Source organism: Macaca thibetana, chromosome X (assembly GCF_024542745.1).
Source record: "Macaca thibetana thibetana isolate TM-01 chromosome X, ASM2454274v1, whole genome shotgun sequence".
In the NCBI taxonomy this organism is placed as follows: Eukaryota; Metazoa; Chordata; class Mammalia; order Primates; family Cercopithecidae; genus Macaca; species Macaca thibetana.
Genome location: NC_065598.1, coordinates 27,397,799 through 27,414,607, shown reverse-complemented (window position 1 = coordinate 27,414,607; position 16,809 = coordinate 27,397,799). Strand labels below are relative to the sequence as shown.

Here is a 16,809-nt window from a genome sequence, read left to right as displayed (position 1 = left end):
TGTACTGGTACCTGTCCGTGGCCTGTTAGGAACCAGGCCATACAGCAGGAGGTGAGTGGCCAGCGAGCATTAATGCCTGAGCTCCACCTTCGGTCAGATCAGTGGCAGCATTAGATTCTCATAGGAGCGTGAACCCTATTGTGAACCGCGCATGCAAAGGATGTAGGTTGTGTGCTCCTTATGAGAATTTAATGCCTGATGATCAGAGATGGAACAGTTTCATCTTGAAACCACCCCTCAACCCAGTCCGTAGGAAAATTGTTTTCCACAAAACCGGTCTCTGGTGCCAAAAATGTTGGGGACCACTGACCCAGAGCATTTATCATTTCTATCTGTTGGGAACATTTGAAGACTTTTCTTCTAGATATGTGGAAAAATACAATACATTGTCATTAACAATAGGACCCCTAATCTGCTTTTGAACACTAGAACATATTCCTTTTATTTAAGTGTACATTTATGGCCATTAACTAACCTATCTTCATCTCCAACCCCTTCCCAGCCTCTGGTAACCACCATTCCATTCTCTATCTTCATGAGATACACTTTTTTTTTTTTTTCCAGCTCCTACATATATATGAGTGAGAATGTGCAATATTTGTCTTTTTTGCCTGGATTATTTTACTTAATATAATGACCCCCAGTTCCATGTCGCTGCAAATGAAAGGATTTTATTTTTTATAGTCAAATAGGATTCTGTTGTCTATATATATATATATCACATTTTCTTCATTCATTCATCTATTTATGGACACAGGTTGATTTCACATCTTGTCTATTGTGAATAGTGCTGCAATAAACATGGGTATGCAAATATCTCTTCGATGTACTGATTGTCTTTCTTTTGGATATATAACTAGTAGTGGAATTTCTGGATCATATGATACATCTATTTTAATGTTTTGAGGAACCACCATGCTGTTTTTCATGATGGCTTTACTACACTGCATTCCCACCCACAGTGTACTAAAGTTTCCCTTTGTCTGCATCCTCACCTGCATCTATTTTGCTTTTGTCTTGTTTTTGTCTTTTTGATACTAGCCATTCTAACTGATGTGAGATGATATCTCATTGTGGTTTTGATTTGCATTTCCCTGATGATTACTAGTGTTGAGCATTTTTATGTTTGTTGGACATTTATATGTCTTCTTTTGAAAAATGTCTATTCAGTTATTCTGCCCATTTTGAAATCAGATTATTTGATTTTTTTTTTTTTTTTGCTATTGAGTTATTTGAGTTCCTTATATATTCTTGGTATTAATCCATTGTCAGATGGAAAGTTTGCAAATATTTTCTCTCATCCTGTAGGTTGTCTTTTCACTCTGCTGATTGTTTCCTTTGCTCTGCAGGTTTTTAGCTTGCTGTAATCCGATTTGTCTGTTTTTGCTTTTGTTGCCTATGCTTTTGAGGTCTTACACAAAAATATATTTGCCCAGACTAATGTCCTGAAGTGTTACACCAATGTTTTCTTCTAATACTTTCAAAGTTTCAGGTCTTACATTTAAGTTTTTAATCAATTTAGAGTTCATTTTTGGTGTGTAGTGAGCGATAGGGATCTAGTTTTATTCCTCTGACTACGAATATTTAGTTTTCCCAGAACCATCTATGACAGAGGCTATCTTTCCCCACTGTATGCTCTTGGCATCTTTATAAAAAATAAGTTGGTTGTAAATGCATGAATTTACGCAGTTATTGATACAGTAATTGAATGAAATTGTCTTATGGTACAAAGTCTTGTCACCCACAAATTATTTCTTTACCCCAAATTATTATTAAACTATTGACAGATGTTCTCTAACGGCCTGCCCCTAGTGTTCTCCTTTCTTAAGAATGATAGAGGCAATATCAAACTTCTTTATCTTGTCACTTAAATTTTTCCCGCCTCGATGTTTTTTTTACATATTTCTTTCAGATAGAATTGGAAAACAAAAACTCTTCTTGATTTATTCCTGAGGTATCCATTTCAAAGCAAGAAGTTTCTTTATAATACTCTAAATTGAAGGGGATATGCCGTGGAGTCTCAGCTTAGTGCACAATGCTGATGAGAGGACATTGCATCCTGTTCTTAAACTGATTAGCTACAGTGATTCCCAAGAATATTGACCAAAAGGGTCTCATCAGAAACAGAATGTGAAAGTAAACATGAGTTGACATTCTAAGAAGATAAAAAGGTAAAGATAGGTATGAGATTAATGGAGGAAAGTCACAATGTTTGTAATTCAGCTGGCCTACAAAAGATCGGTAATATGAGTGAGTGAGCATTGGGTCACTAAAACGCTAAAAACAAGTCTGCAGAATCATATGTAAGAGCTCATATCTATGTAGATGGATAGCTTGGACTTGATGGCCTATACAGTTGTATATATTTAGTTCACATCAAAGATGTCCTACCATGTAGAACATTATATTAAGTGGAGTCATTTTTGACATACATTCATGATACATGGTTCCATCTACTGTAATAGGATTCACCGTACATTCTGAATGCCCTAAATGCAGCATATTTATGGTTCTGACATTCATTAGGGAAGTTGTATTTGCTATTAGTCTCTGGACTAGTCTCAACCTCTTTTTTATCATCCACCTGTATATTTTACCTATTTGTGCCACTATGAAGCCTACTTTCACTGGGCATAAGCTAGTCTTTGCAATTTAAGCCTGCAACAACTTAATGAGTTTTAATACATATAAAATTCTGCTTTAGTCTTTTCTGATGAAAATAGATGCTGGGATAGGAGCTATAAGTGTCTAACGTATCTCAGATGATGAGATCCTGTGACTCTGATGCTCAGAAAATGGCCCTCCTTCCCATACTGCTTCTTTGTTTCCTAATGACACAGCTGTGCAAATCCTACCTGTGGTCATGTTTGCTGTCACTGCTTCTCTTTTGGTTCCAGACATCGTTAGCTCTTTGAGGGTAGAGATAATGGCACTGTCTTCTTTGGATACCTCTCACTACTTTCAGTTGGTATTCAATGCAAGGTATTCAATGAAAAAAGGTATTCAGTGAAAGGTCATGCAGTTAATGCAAATAACTCCGATATTCTTAGTCTTGCCACTAGGCGGCGATATTTTGACATGACAGTGAGGTCTCTACTATAGGTGTATCCTAAGTTAAACATAGGCTCTGAGATGAGGATGTATGTTTGATTAATTTAAGAAAATGATCCAAGGGGAGGTAGTGGAAGCCAAGGAACAGTGCAATCTCAGGTGAACACCCCTCAGAGGATAGCTTCAGCGTGATCCTCCTGGGGAACTCTAGAGAGTAAGTTATGTCTGAGTTATCCTTATACCAGGCAAGGGAGTGAACTTTCATACTTCTACACTGTTCAGTCATTGGTCAAAGGCCACACTGGGAGGGATGAGCATATCAACTCTCAGATGTCCCAGATGCTTTACAATCTCTTCACCTGTGGGCAAAAGCCCCTTCAGCAGCTTGAGGACTAAAGAGCTGTACATTAGTACTGATGCTTGGAAGGGAAAGGGAAGTAAATGGTACAAAAAGGGATTTGAAAGGATCTTGCAGGAGCATGAACATTAACAGCCACAAGGTAGCTAATACAATGACTATTAGAAAGGGCTTTGTTACTACTGTGTATGTTGATGAAAGTACAACTTAAATAAAGCTTTAAGAAGTGTATAGAAGCCTAATTTGGAAGGTGAAACTAAAACTAAAGTCATGGTGAGCAAATACTATTCACTTCCCATATCTTGTTCAATGATGGTTCAAATCCCACAGCCACCATACCCCTCTTCATGCCACTTGAATGAATAATATGAAGCAGAATGGTGAAGAGCAGAGACTGACAGTGGGAAGGGTGTTTGAAGCTCTCAACAGTGACCACTGCTAAATCAGCACAGATAAAGCCAATTATTTTTCCTTTTGTTTCATGTCATAAAAAGAAAGATTTGCCAGTAAGAAACTGAAATTTAGATTAGGAATACTCAAAGCTAGGAGGACAAAACTTTATAGAAGTACTCAACGTTCAGCTACTAATTAGTCCTTTTTGAAGACACTAGTTTCAAAGAAGCCTAGTATGTGTTTATAATGATCTCTGGACAAACTGTTACATGTTTATGTGAAGTGTGGCTGGGTATCATTGTAACAGTTGCCAGCTACTGCTTGTTTGTGAGGACTAAAGTTTTAAAGGATTATTCAAATAGAGCAGTGACCCAACTCAGAACCTCCAATTCAATATCTTGTGGCTCTAACAGGAACTATTAAATGTGTCAGAAAGACAAAAAGTCAATATAAAGCACATAAAACTTTACAGGATTTTTTTTTCTTGAGAAATACAGTCTTCTTCCTTTAAATAAAGGACTCTGGGAAGACTCTTGGCAGCTTAAACAACATATAAAAATACTCATTTTGCCAACATCGTGAACTTGCATTGACTTGAATCACAATGACCCATAATCTTTTGTCATATGGAAATTTAATCTCTATTAATCTACAACTACAAACAATATAATTCCATTACATAAATGAAATTTACTGACAAATGTGAGGTGTTTACTCATTAAATAGACAGAAGAGTTTTATCAAGAAGGTCTAAACCAGATAAAATAAATTACTCTAAAGTAAAAGGGAATAATATGTCATTATTGGATACTCTAAAAAACAAATTATTGTATTTTGTTTTATCGTATATCCTTTACAATATTTGTGTTTCCTTCCTTAATTTCATAAGAAATTCCTACCTTCAGAGACCATTCTTAAAATTCATTTACTAAATACATCATCAATTTAACCTTAAAAAACGATTTTACGTGTCTGGAGAGTCTCATTTTAAAATTAAAACCAGCTGGGCACAGTAGTTCATGACTGTAATCCCAACACTTTGGGAGGACGAGGCAGGAGGATCACTGGATGTCAGAAATTTGAGGCCAGCCTGAGCAATATAGTAAGCCCCTCTCTCTACAAAAAATGAAATAAATTAGTTTGGCCTGGAGGTGCGTGCCTGTAGTCCCAGCTACTTGGGAGGCTGAGGTAGGAGGATTGTTCAAGCCCAGGGGTATAAGGCTGCAGTGAGCTATGATCACACTACTGCACTCCAGACTGGGTGACAGAGTGAGACCTTGTCTCAAAAAACACCACCACCACCAACAAAAAACCAAGAAACATGACTCCATTTTATTTTCATATTCTGTGACTGCAAATAATTCTCTGAATTTCTACAACATGTTAATCATATAATAAAATTAATTTTTGTAGCGTAAAAATAGGCTCTGGGAATTTGGGGTTAGAAAATATGTAGTATCTGAGCAATCACATAGTTTAGATCACTTATAATAAGAAATCTGGGGTCCAGAAAGATTCAGAGAGTAAATGCTTAAAATGTTGACTATTTCTGAAAATTATTTTAATAGCAAATTGTTCACAGAATTGATATATTACTTCAGCTACGACAATATAATTTTAATCCAATCACATAAGGTAAATATAGAGCTCTTAAATAAAATGTATTACTACTGACTGATATATTTTATGTAATGAAATATACAATAAATGATTGACTTGACTGAAATAGATGTACTGTATATTTTTGTTGCTTTAGTTTGTTTTAATTAGTGAGATAACACTTTAGAGTGGACTTCCCAAAGAACATGAATTACATTTAGGGCAGTGCAGCTCTAATGACCTGGTTACTTTGTCACCCATTCGAGAGAAGAGACCTAATATCTCACAATCTAGAGATACAATATTACATCAGACCTATTCCCTGTCTCTACTTCTACTTATTGTTTCTACTTTTGCCACCACTTTACCCTCTTTCTACACTTAACTTTATTGTACAGTCTATAATGACTCAGGGTGTCTGCTTACTTAACATGTGGTGTGTTTGTGTGTATTTAATTTCTACCTTTGCCTTTGCTATAAACTGCTGTGTCAAGCCCAAACTTACACAGAAGACTTGATTGCTTCTTTTATTCACTGCTGAGTAAAAGGCTTCTCCATTAGCCCAGCTCAAAGGCATGAGCCAACCTATAGATATCTACCTCTAAAACAGTACTCCACCTTTGTTCAGTAATCATTGGCCAGAGAACCTCTTGATTTTTCTCTAGCATTATCTTCAGTCCAACCTTCAGCAAAGTTATCCCTGAATGACTTCATCTCCCCAGAGTGTGCTTCTAACTGAACAAGAATGCAGATTTAACCTTCTGGATCCAGCTATCTAATCACCTAAAACTGACTAAATCAAGTTTCTTTTCACAGACAAAGAGTTTTCAAACGTATCAAGATCTCAAATGTATCTCCACTTGCTTGGCAATGCCTGAAATTCCTGTATTACAGGACACAGCTTTTCAAATAACAATTGAAAGTATTAAAGTGCCAATTCTTGGCTGAGGTAATGCAAGGAGGTCAATTAGTCAGTCGTTCAACTATTCTAAAGGCTTGAGTTTCGATACTTTCCAGTTTAAGAGAAAAATCGGACACTGGCATTGGATGGGCAAACAAAAAAATAGGGATAGGGACAGATAACCTGTGAAGTATAGAAAAAAATGTAGAAAGGGAAGGCCAAGCCTCAGCGAATACAATTTTCAGTACTTAAGATATTTTTAAAAATTATTATTCTTTACTTCTAACTTTGTGCAAAAGGAGAGAAGTGATTTACAGAGTGTTTTTATTGTTTTTTCTCATACACATTCATACTCATGCTTACTTTAACAATGCTATTATGATCCTGCATGACTGCCAACAGTGGTTGACGTGCTTTATGAAGTCTTTTTTTTCTAACTCAACTGCATTGTAGAACGGTTTTATTACCTTGGGACTTGCAGGGCAGGAGCAAACTTTCACAATCCTGCCATAGAGATATGACAACTCTTAGGCTCTGTGCCACTGTTTAGTCCATAGGGACCCTAACAAACTCACATTCTTATAGGTCATTCTGATGAACCTCTAAAGTGATGAATTTTTGCTATAGGATCTAGGAAGAAAGAAATAAATGGCACCCTAAATGTTTGACTGTCGTGCCAGGGATGGATAGAGAGATAGTTTTTTTTATTACCCCAGAAATTTTTTCTGGAGTCTTGTTCATCTGATACAAAATAAAGGATATATTTACACATCTTGATTTCCACTTAACATTCTTGGGGTACCCCTTGAGGTATTTGAGAAATGTGTCATTTAATGTTGTTCTAGCTAGATCTATTTGCTGGATAAAGCAAGAGCCTATTCATTTTAGTGGGGCTCAGAGCAAAGAATGACTCTCTAGCTGGTCTAAGGTACAGGACAAATATCTTTGCCAACTGATCCTTATAAAACAGCATATGCTGTGTTGCTTGAAGTGTCAGAGGCAGGTGGCAATGTGCAATCAAGCCTACTGTAAACCGTGAAAGAAGAATAGCGGATGAGGACCCAAGACTTCTGTAGCAAAGTCAGGCCTGCTTTACCAAGTTTATTTTCTTCTTGAGAAGGAGCTCTGGATCAGCTCACAGAGGTTGAATCTTAGGCCCGGGGAACAATGTCCCGGGATATCTGACCCCAGCTGCTTGTCATGAGCTGGATACAATCTATTTCTCCTAGCCGTAAAATGTGCTATACTCAGAAGCTCTTAAATATCAAGTGAAAACAGCACTGAGCCCAAGCAGGTTCTAAAGGCATTAGTAATTTGCATAGGCAGATAGCTCATACATCCAGAGTGCCTTACTCCTGCCAAATTACTTCCCCTTCTTCAAACCACATCTGTGGCTTGATGGGTAATTTCCTATGACAAATTAAATAGAGGGAAAAAAAAAGCTCAAACTGGAATTACAGAGAGCTTTGCCTTACAGCAAAAATGAACTACTATAGCATTACAGTCCCAAGGAGGACTCTTCAAGATAAATGAGAAATAGAATCCTTCCACCAAGAGGGATTCAAGTAGCAAGGAACACTACTGATCTTTGGCTCCTAGAAATATTCACTCCCTTTAACTTATCTGACACTTTTCTCCTTTCTCTTTTTGTCTTCCTCTCACATTTCTAGCCATCCCATCCCTGTCCTTTCTGAAGACCAGTCCTCCTCCCCATAGCCATTATTGAGTTCATCAGCTTTAGTTCTAAATTCTCTTTTCCTTCCATCATACATTTCCATCCACATACATTCAAACTAGACAATTTTACATGACTTCACTTGTCATAAACACAATGATGACACTTTCATTTATATCTTTAGCCTAGGACTCTGAGCTCCAGATCTACATACATTTTCCATTATGGAAAAATACATATAACATAAAATTTACCATTTTCACCACTTTGAAGCATATAGTTCAGTGGCATTAAGCACATTTACATTGTTGTGCAACCATCAGCAACATCCATCTCCAGCACTTTAAAAAATCTTCCCAAACTGAAACTCCATACCCATGAAATAACGCCCTTCCAGCCCCTGACAACCACCATCCTACTTTCTGCCTCTACAAATTTGCCTGTTCTAGGTTCCTCCGATAAGTGGAATCATACAATATTTGCTCTTTAGTGTCTAGCTTATTTCACAAAGCACAATGTTTTTAAGGTTCTTCCATGTTGTTTCCATGTTGTAGCAAGAATCAGAATCTTATTCCTTTTTAAGGATGGATAATATTCAATTCTATATATACCACATTTTGTTTATCCATTTATCTGTTGATAGACATTTTTGTTGTTTCCACCTTTTTGGCTACTGCGAATAATGCTGCTGTGAGCATTAGTATACAATTATATGTTTGAGTCCCTGCTTTCAATTCCTTTGGTTATATATTCAGAAGTGAAATTTCTGGATCATATGGTAATTCTATGTTTAATTTTTTCAGGAACTTCCATATCATATACTTTTGATATATTTACATGCCCCTTATATTTGAAAGTGACATAGACACTTCAAAATAAAATAAAATAAAATAAAATAAAATAAAATATTTTGTCTTTCCTCTAAAACATAGTCTTTCATTAGTGTTCTCTTGGAGAATGGCACTGCCAAGCAGGCAGATAAGCAAACCAGAAAATAAGAAGTCACCTTTGATATAACCCTCTTTCTCACCTTTCATATCATCATCTTGCCAGTTTTAGCTCTGAAATATTTTTGAATTTATTTATTTCTATCTCTATAATCATTTGTCTAGAAATAAATCTCATTATGGTTCATCTGATTATTTTAACAACCTCCTAACAGATTTATCTACATTCACTCTTACCTCCTTATTAGCACCGCTCCACAGTATGGTCAGAAAGTTCACATGTGATATGATTTTCTTCAGTTAAGAAAACACATCTGCAACAGCAGCAACAGTTAGAGTCAGTGTCTCATTAAGGTTATGGTAATCTACTGTTCTTCAAGTCCAGTAAATATTCTGTTACCCACCTGCTGAAAATGTTCAATAGTTTAATAATGTTAGGATAAAGAGCACGATTCTTAATCTGGCCTGCAAAGTCCTGCATGATATGGCCTCCACTTTTTCCGCTTTTCCTACTTTTCCTAAGCTTTATTTCTCACAAACCCCTGCCTCATTTTCTGATGTCCCATCATACTAAGCTTCCTTGGGTTTTCAATTAATTATTTCCTACTTCAAACAGGACCGCAGTGAACAATATTCTCTCCAACTGGGAAACTATCCTCCATTCCTCATCACCACATGGAAGCTATCCTTTACTTCTAAGATCAGGTGAAACTCCTCTCACAGGCTCTCAAAACATTTCTCTTTTTCTTAGCTTAACATAGAGACATTTCTACATTTTATTTGTTTGGGGTTTTGATTAAAATATATTTTTCCTATTAGAAAATAATCATCAGGAGTGCATCAACCATGTGTACTTTTTCAAACCTTTATATGTCTAACAGGTAGAATAGTTCCTGGCGCAGAGTGAACATTCAGTGTTTGTGGGATGAAGGAATGAATCTGTTTATGTCTCTGTGTTCCTCACCAGAATTCAACTGCCTTTGTCAGAGAAGAGCCAGCCATTGACTTATTCACCTTGGCATCTCCAGCATCTGGCATATTTAGGGCTGAACAGAACACCATAATTTCAATTTCAACAGGGTCTTTCGAATTAGCCATGAGCATACCCTTGTCAACAGTTAGGTTTCTGCTCCTCTCATAACAAGGAAAATCCTACAAACTACATCCCTTTTCCTTTGTAGAGTAGTTGGCTCTCTCTTCTTTTTCCTGGAGGAAGAAGACAGCATTTGTTTAAGCAAAAAATTAAGATAAGCAAAGAAAAGTCTGGAGAGAGCTGGTAAAGAGAGCCAGTCTAGGCAAACTTGTCCCGGGGGGATGCAAACTACTTCTAGTTGTCTCAATTTGTTGAAATAGAGAAAAATGCATGCACAAAATCGATAAATGAATACTGAATGCCAAGAGCTACAATAATTTTCTCCAGTTAAGAAAACACATCTGCAACAGCAGCAACAGTTAGAGTCATTGCCTCATTAATGTTATGGTAATCTACTGCTTTTCTTCAAGTCCCATAAACATTCTGTGCTGACCAAACTGTGCTGACAATGACCACTCCTACTTATTTGGACTCTTTCTAGGTGGTTCTAATCTCTGCTCTTCCTCCAGGGATGTCTTATTCACTATTTTGGCAGAAAACATGAGGTTAAAAGGCTTTTATTTGAAATTTCATGAGGTAACACAGTTCCATTGTTAAGATTCTAATATTGTATAAGTAGACATGCATTTATTCATACATACATATATACATACACAAATACTTACATATACTTCCATATCAGACCATGTAAATTCATGTTGAAACTTCCTTTGAAATTTCAGCACTTTAAATTGCTATTCAAGACTATAGTGACATATGTGTCTTCAAAAATTAGTATTAATCAATGCCTTTTACGATTGTACCTGACATATTTGGATTTCCCTGCCTCAGCACCTAGTGACTCAGGTGAATAAGTATAAGTCACTATGAGAAGCCTACAAAGAGATACAGAGTACTCAATTGTGGTGTTACAGGGGAGACTTTAGTGGAATTGAGAACTGATTGCTCTGGGCTTGGGAACTGACTCAAGATTAGAAATGGGGTGATAAACTGTGACTCTCTTTCATGTTGGCTTAAGGCAGGACTAAAGTTTTGTTTTCTTTTGCTCTACATTTAATTATGCAAATTAAACCAGAACTTAAGGTACTTTATGATTAATTAAGCATCGCCAGAGATCTTTGCAAGTCACAGCCTCCCGTGGCAGCGGATTACTCTGCTTTCTGTGCTACCTGCTGTGATAACTATGTCCACTTTGTTTCTAGTGGTTTACTGTGCTCTACAACCTTATGATCCCATGAAGCTCAGAAGACAGTCAAATTGCATTTCATCCTACCAGCATCCCTGGCCTAAAGCCAATAAAGCACTCTTTAAATCTTCATGTGTTGTCATCACCTATGTCTTTCTCAAGGCCTTGGTGAAGCAAGACTCTTTAGGTTTGAGAGTGGCTATGTGAGTCACACAGCATTCTTATTCTTAAAGAATTTAACTACCTTCTATACTATGTCAATATGATTCAAAGTGCTTAACATAATGACATCCAAGTTTGCACTAGTCAACTAGAAAACCATTAAAGTTTCAGCCAGCTAACCAACTAGCACATTGGATACACACCTTCTACTAAATTAATACATGTAAAATAATCAGTCTGGTTTAGAAATACATTACACTTTCCCTTGTCTGACATTTTCACAATCTGTTTTCATGATTATTTGCCAAAATTTTTACAATGTTTTTTAGTAAACTCCTTCAAATAGTTTTGCTTGAATGCTTCTTTTAACTATTTTTGCTCTATACTTCAGTATCTCTCCCCACCAGGTCACGTTGAATTTGGATGTTGATTCCCAGTCAAGCAACCATTGTGACAAAAAGGGACATGTTATCTTCCTCAACTAAGAGATGGGAGACAGTTTATGGAGGCAAAGGTGATATAATGGAATTTTAGAGAGTGTTTTGGATATTCCAATTCTTCTGTGTCTTCTAAACCTAACTATTACATTTACTAAAATATTACTCTTTTTCAGGTCTGGATTCCAAATTTCACATTTTTAGAGTTTGACTTTAAATGATAAAAAAATTACTTGGAACAAGGAAAAATCACATGGAATATTCATAAAAGCAATTCCATTTTTGTTCTCTTCAGTACCTATAAGTGAGTGTAGTTCACTTTCCATTGGATGTTAAAAAGGGCAGGTCCCTTGATTTCTCAGCTTACTCTTAAAAAGCAGAAAGTCCTATGTTCACACTAAGTCACAAATAAAGCCTCAATTCTGAATTGAGACTACCCGATCCAAAATACTGTTCAATCCTTTCATCTCAATTTGTAGATAAATCTTCTTTGACCTTTCTACAACCGCGGCCTGCTGCAAGTGGAAACCTGTAATTTGAGAAAGGGAATATGGGTGGCAACATTTTCTTTCCCTGCCTAACATTTCTACTCCACCTTCGGATTCCTGAATCCCTGCCAATGTCAAAGCACTGGGAGAGACGAACAGTAAGGGAAACAGGAAAGTTCTCTCCCGACTGACATTATTGTACAATGGCTTCATGCTGTCTGAACATGAACATGAGAAAGTCAGTGTGCACATCTCTATAGGTTTTTCAGAGGTACTAACTACTGCTGGGCTCTCTATCTCTCATTGGCAGAGGTGATGCATTCTATTTCTCCAGCTTCTATCAACCTTTAGGCCCTAGTTTTCTAGTATTTTGCTTTTTCTAATTTTGTCTAGGCAGAAAAATCCCACAAAATTAATATTATTGACCAATATGAATTTTATTTTTACTAGAAATAGGCAGAGGAGGCACAATGAGTAAAATAAATACCGTCGATCAGTATTTATTTTTGAAATGTAACAAGTTACACTCATATACACTTTCACACTTTCTTTAATCTCTTAATAATGACAGGTCTGTATTCCAGTTTTATAGAAAATTAAACTGTTAAACTGAGGCATAAGAAAGTTAGCTTGCCAAATGTCACCCAACATAATAAGTGGGAAAGTATATCTGACATAAATATCCATGCTTTTAACTACTATGCTATTCTAATTCACTAAACCAACAATTAATTTGATTCTAATAATCATCCATATTTGTAAAAGTTTGGAAATTTGTGGGCTATGGTGGGTGATTAAAGGGTGATTAACCCCATGAATATATACATGTACTATATTCCCATAAAATAAAAAGTAAAGAAATGAAAGTGACTAAACGCCCCAGGGGCAAGCTGCCTGGTCTGGTATTTCAAATCTTCTACTTTCTAGCTGTGCAAACTTGGACAATATACTTAAACTCTGTGCCTTAGCTACCTTATCCATAAAACATTGATACACATACACTATTGTATTTTCTGAAGGGTTGTTATGAAAAATAAATGAATTAATACATGTGAAGTACTCAGAAAAGTGCTTGACATATACATGTAGTATATGTGGTTGTGTGTATGTATGTGTATATATACATATATATTTATATGTATATATGTATGCATTTTATATATAATACATACATATATACATACATACACACAACCACATATATACACATATATATGTATATTATATATGCATATATATGTGCATGTGTACATATATGTGCACATATACATATATATGTATATATAAGTTAGCTCAGAAATTTTTCTACATATAGAAAGATTCAGTAAAGGTTACAAATTATTATTATCCTTACTAATATTATACCTAACCCCAAATCTTTTTTTTTTTTTGAGATGGAGTCTCATTCTGTCACCCAGGTTGGAGTGCAGTGGCACTATCTCGGCTCACTGTAACCTTCACCTCCCGGGTTCAAGCGATTCTCGTGCCTCAGCCTCCTGAGTAGCTGGGACTACAGGCACCCAACACCACGCCGGCTAATTTTTGTATTTTTAGTAGAGATGGGGTTTCGCCATATTGGCCAGGCTGGTCTTGAACTCCTGACCTCAAGTGATCTGCCCGCCTCAGCCTCCCAAAGTGCTGGGATTATAGGCATTAGCCACTGTGCCTGGCCCTCAAATTTTATCTAAAATTCAGGTTGATATTTTCAGAAAATAAAGTATAATAATATAAATTTAACATAAATATTTAAAAATACTTCCTAGCCAGCTTGCTTTAGGAGTAGTGTGTGCATATTACTGTGTGTGAGTGTGTATTTGTGTGTGTGTATGTGTGTGGCGGGGCTGGGATGATAAAGTTACCCAAAACTTCTTCAGGGCTTGTGGGGACTCTGATAGGCCTCAACTGTGCATTTAAGTGAAGATGTCCTAAGGAGAAATTTCATCTTTCTTCAATCTAAAATAGTATAGCAGCAGTTGCTAGCTTCGTAACTAATTCAAATAATATGCAGACATTTTTTTCTTATCACTCCAACTGGAAATTCAAATTTGACACGTGAAAAGGCAATGTGAGAGATTTTGAGCAAATAACTGTGAATTACACTTTATCTGAAATTGAGGGATTTTATTTATCAAATATAAAGGTTTGCCCTGTAGTTGTCTTGGCCACAAGTCTTCAGACTGCATTAGTCAGAAATAACTTTTTGCCAACCTTGTTTATTCCTGCTATAGGTGAAGGCCATTTTCTCAAAGTGATTAACTGGCAGTAGAACTCAATCCATTTATCCTTCTTAGGCTTTCCTATTGTAATGCATTGCAATACTCGCCTCTCTCTGTGAAGCTACAAAGAGGCAATGGCTGTGAAACCTTGAAGGTGGAGTTTCTTAAAATGAAAGTCTAAGACCTAATGAAATTGTTCCAACATTATGTTGGGAAGGTGTAGGAAAACGTAGTGTTCTTCATCTTCTTGAGTGGTATGCTTGGCAAATGTTGTATTTTAACTGATGGCAAGCCAGGGAAAATGATGCAAATGTCACTGAATAATTAATTAGTATAGCCAAAGGAATGTTTAAAAACGATTACCCAAATAGCCTAGGCCCTGTGCTTGGCATTACCTCAGTCCCTTGACTACCTTTAGATCTATACAAACTGGAGCGCTCATTGAACATTTCCATCCTAATAATATTGACAGATCATTTTACAGTAAATATTTTTGCTTAGAAGCAAGCACTGTTTGATATAGAATCTTTATATATGTGAAAGTTGCTTTGATATATTTCAGCATGCTTCTCTCTAGTTTGTCAGTTTCTAACATTGTATACAGAATTTTGTTTTCTCTTAGGATGGTATTTTCATTCTGAAGATTTTCGTCCTATATTAAGATAGGCTGTTTATGAACTTAGTTAAATCCACTTTTAGTATAGCCTGTAAATTTCAATACTTCATACTGGGTTCACTGTTTTAAAAATTGACATGCTTTGAGATTTCAGTGAACTCATGACTTATTTTGAAAATGATGCTCCCTAAATATATTAATACCACTGAGCAATTCTGTATTTCAGTTAGAATTATTTTAGTTGAAAGTGACAGAAAACACAGACAAAATTATATTTAGCAAATGGGAATGCATAGTCCAAGAAGCTCTGAAGACCAGGTATGGCTTTTTAAGATCTCAAAAGTATCTCTGGGTCTTGGATTTCTTCTGTCTCTTGGTTCTCCTTCCTCTGGATTGACATCATTGAAAGTAGGTTTTTATCTGACTGAGGATGGAAAACTATTATCAAAAGAAAGTGGAATCGATGCCGGACAGATAAAAATGTTCACTATAATATTTAGAAATTGATTCTTCTTGTGTATTCAAGATCGCTTCCCCTTTAAGGATGCGAATTTGGAATATGGCAGAGAAGAGAGTCCTAAGCTTTAAAGCACATTAGAAATTGCTCATAAAGCATTCTTACTAATGTCACAGGAAGTATTACTTAATAGTACTTAAGCATTTAGTAAATTAAATGAGAAATATACAGCAGTATTTGAGGCAGAATAAAGATGAATTTGGTGAAAAAATAAAAGTTATCAGAAAAACCAGAAAGTTTATTTTTTAATAGTTACCAGAATGTATGTAGCAAGGTACTCAGTAGCAACCAATTACTGGTAGAATTTACCCTGTTATTGTGGTAGGCACAAATTAGTATGACCACCTAGATTATAGATTGTTAAGCGGCCATGTCTGTGATTATGGTAACATAGCAAAATCCTCTGTGTTTTGGACAAAGAACATAACCCATATTGGGTAATCTCAGAACCTCATACCACCCCCTCCTCAGTGTGTTTGACCTAAAGAATGGACACAGGACCCGTTTTAGTCCATTTGTGTTGCTATAAAGGAATGCCTAATGTTGAGTAATTAATAAAGAAAAGAGATTTACTTGGCTCACAGTTCTGCAGACTATACAAGAAGCATGGCACCAGCATCTGTTTTTGATGAAGGCCTAAGACTGCTTCCACTTATGGCAGAAAGGGAAGGGAAGTGATGTCAGAGTGATGAGAGAGGAAGGAGAAGAGAGAGGGGAGGAGGTCAGGCTCTTTTCAATAACCAGTTCTTACGGGAATTGAGTGACAACTCACTCACTCCTAGGAGGACAACACAAACCCATTCATGAGGGATCCCTTCTCACAACCCAAACACCTCCCTCCTGGTCCCCGACTCCAATGCTGGGGGATCAGATTTCAACATAAGACTTGTTGGGGCCAAACAAACTATGTCTAAACCATAACAAGACCCAAGCTGGGTTATGTAGATTATTTCCTTGATATTCTTTAAATGGTGTTGAAAGAGCTAAACCAATCCTATCAGCACCCGTCACAACACTAAAAGGATGTAAGCTCAAAAGAGCCTGCAGCAACAACCCACTTCATGGGAAGATATTGTTTTGAGAGCATAATTTGGCACTTGAAGACAAGCAGAGATGGGAGATAGAGGGGAATGCCCTACAGCATTTTGCTTACTAATTTTGGTGCTCTTT

At 36.5% G+C, this 16,809-nt stretch overlaps 1 protein-coding gene across 5 annotated transcripts in view; it reads right to left on the bottom strand.

The window, feature by feature from the left end:
• DCAF8L2 (DDB1 and CUL4 associated factor 8 like 2) overlaps positions 1 to 16,809 on the bottom strand; it is a 176,885-nt gene that overhangs the window by 64,870 nt on the left and 95,206 nt on the right. For 3 of the 5 annotated variants that reach the window (XM_050777594.1, XM_050777593.1, XM_050777592.1), the window contains one exon: positions 9,162 to 9,238. The exons of the other annotated variants lie outside the window; for them this stretch is intronic. The gene's annotated coding sequence lies outside the window, so the exon portion shown is untranslated. The remainder of the gene's footprint in view (positions 1 to 9,161; positions 9,239 to 16,809) is intronic. 5 annotated transcript variants of the gene reach the window in all.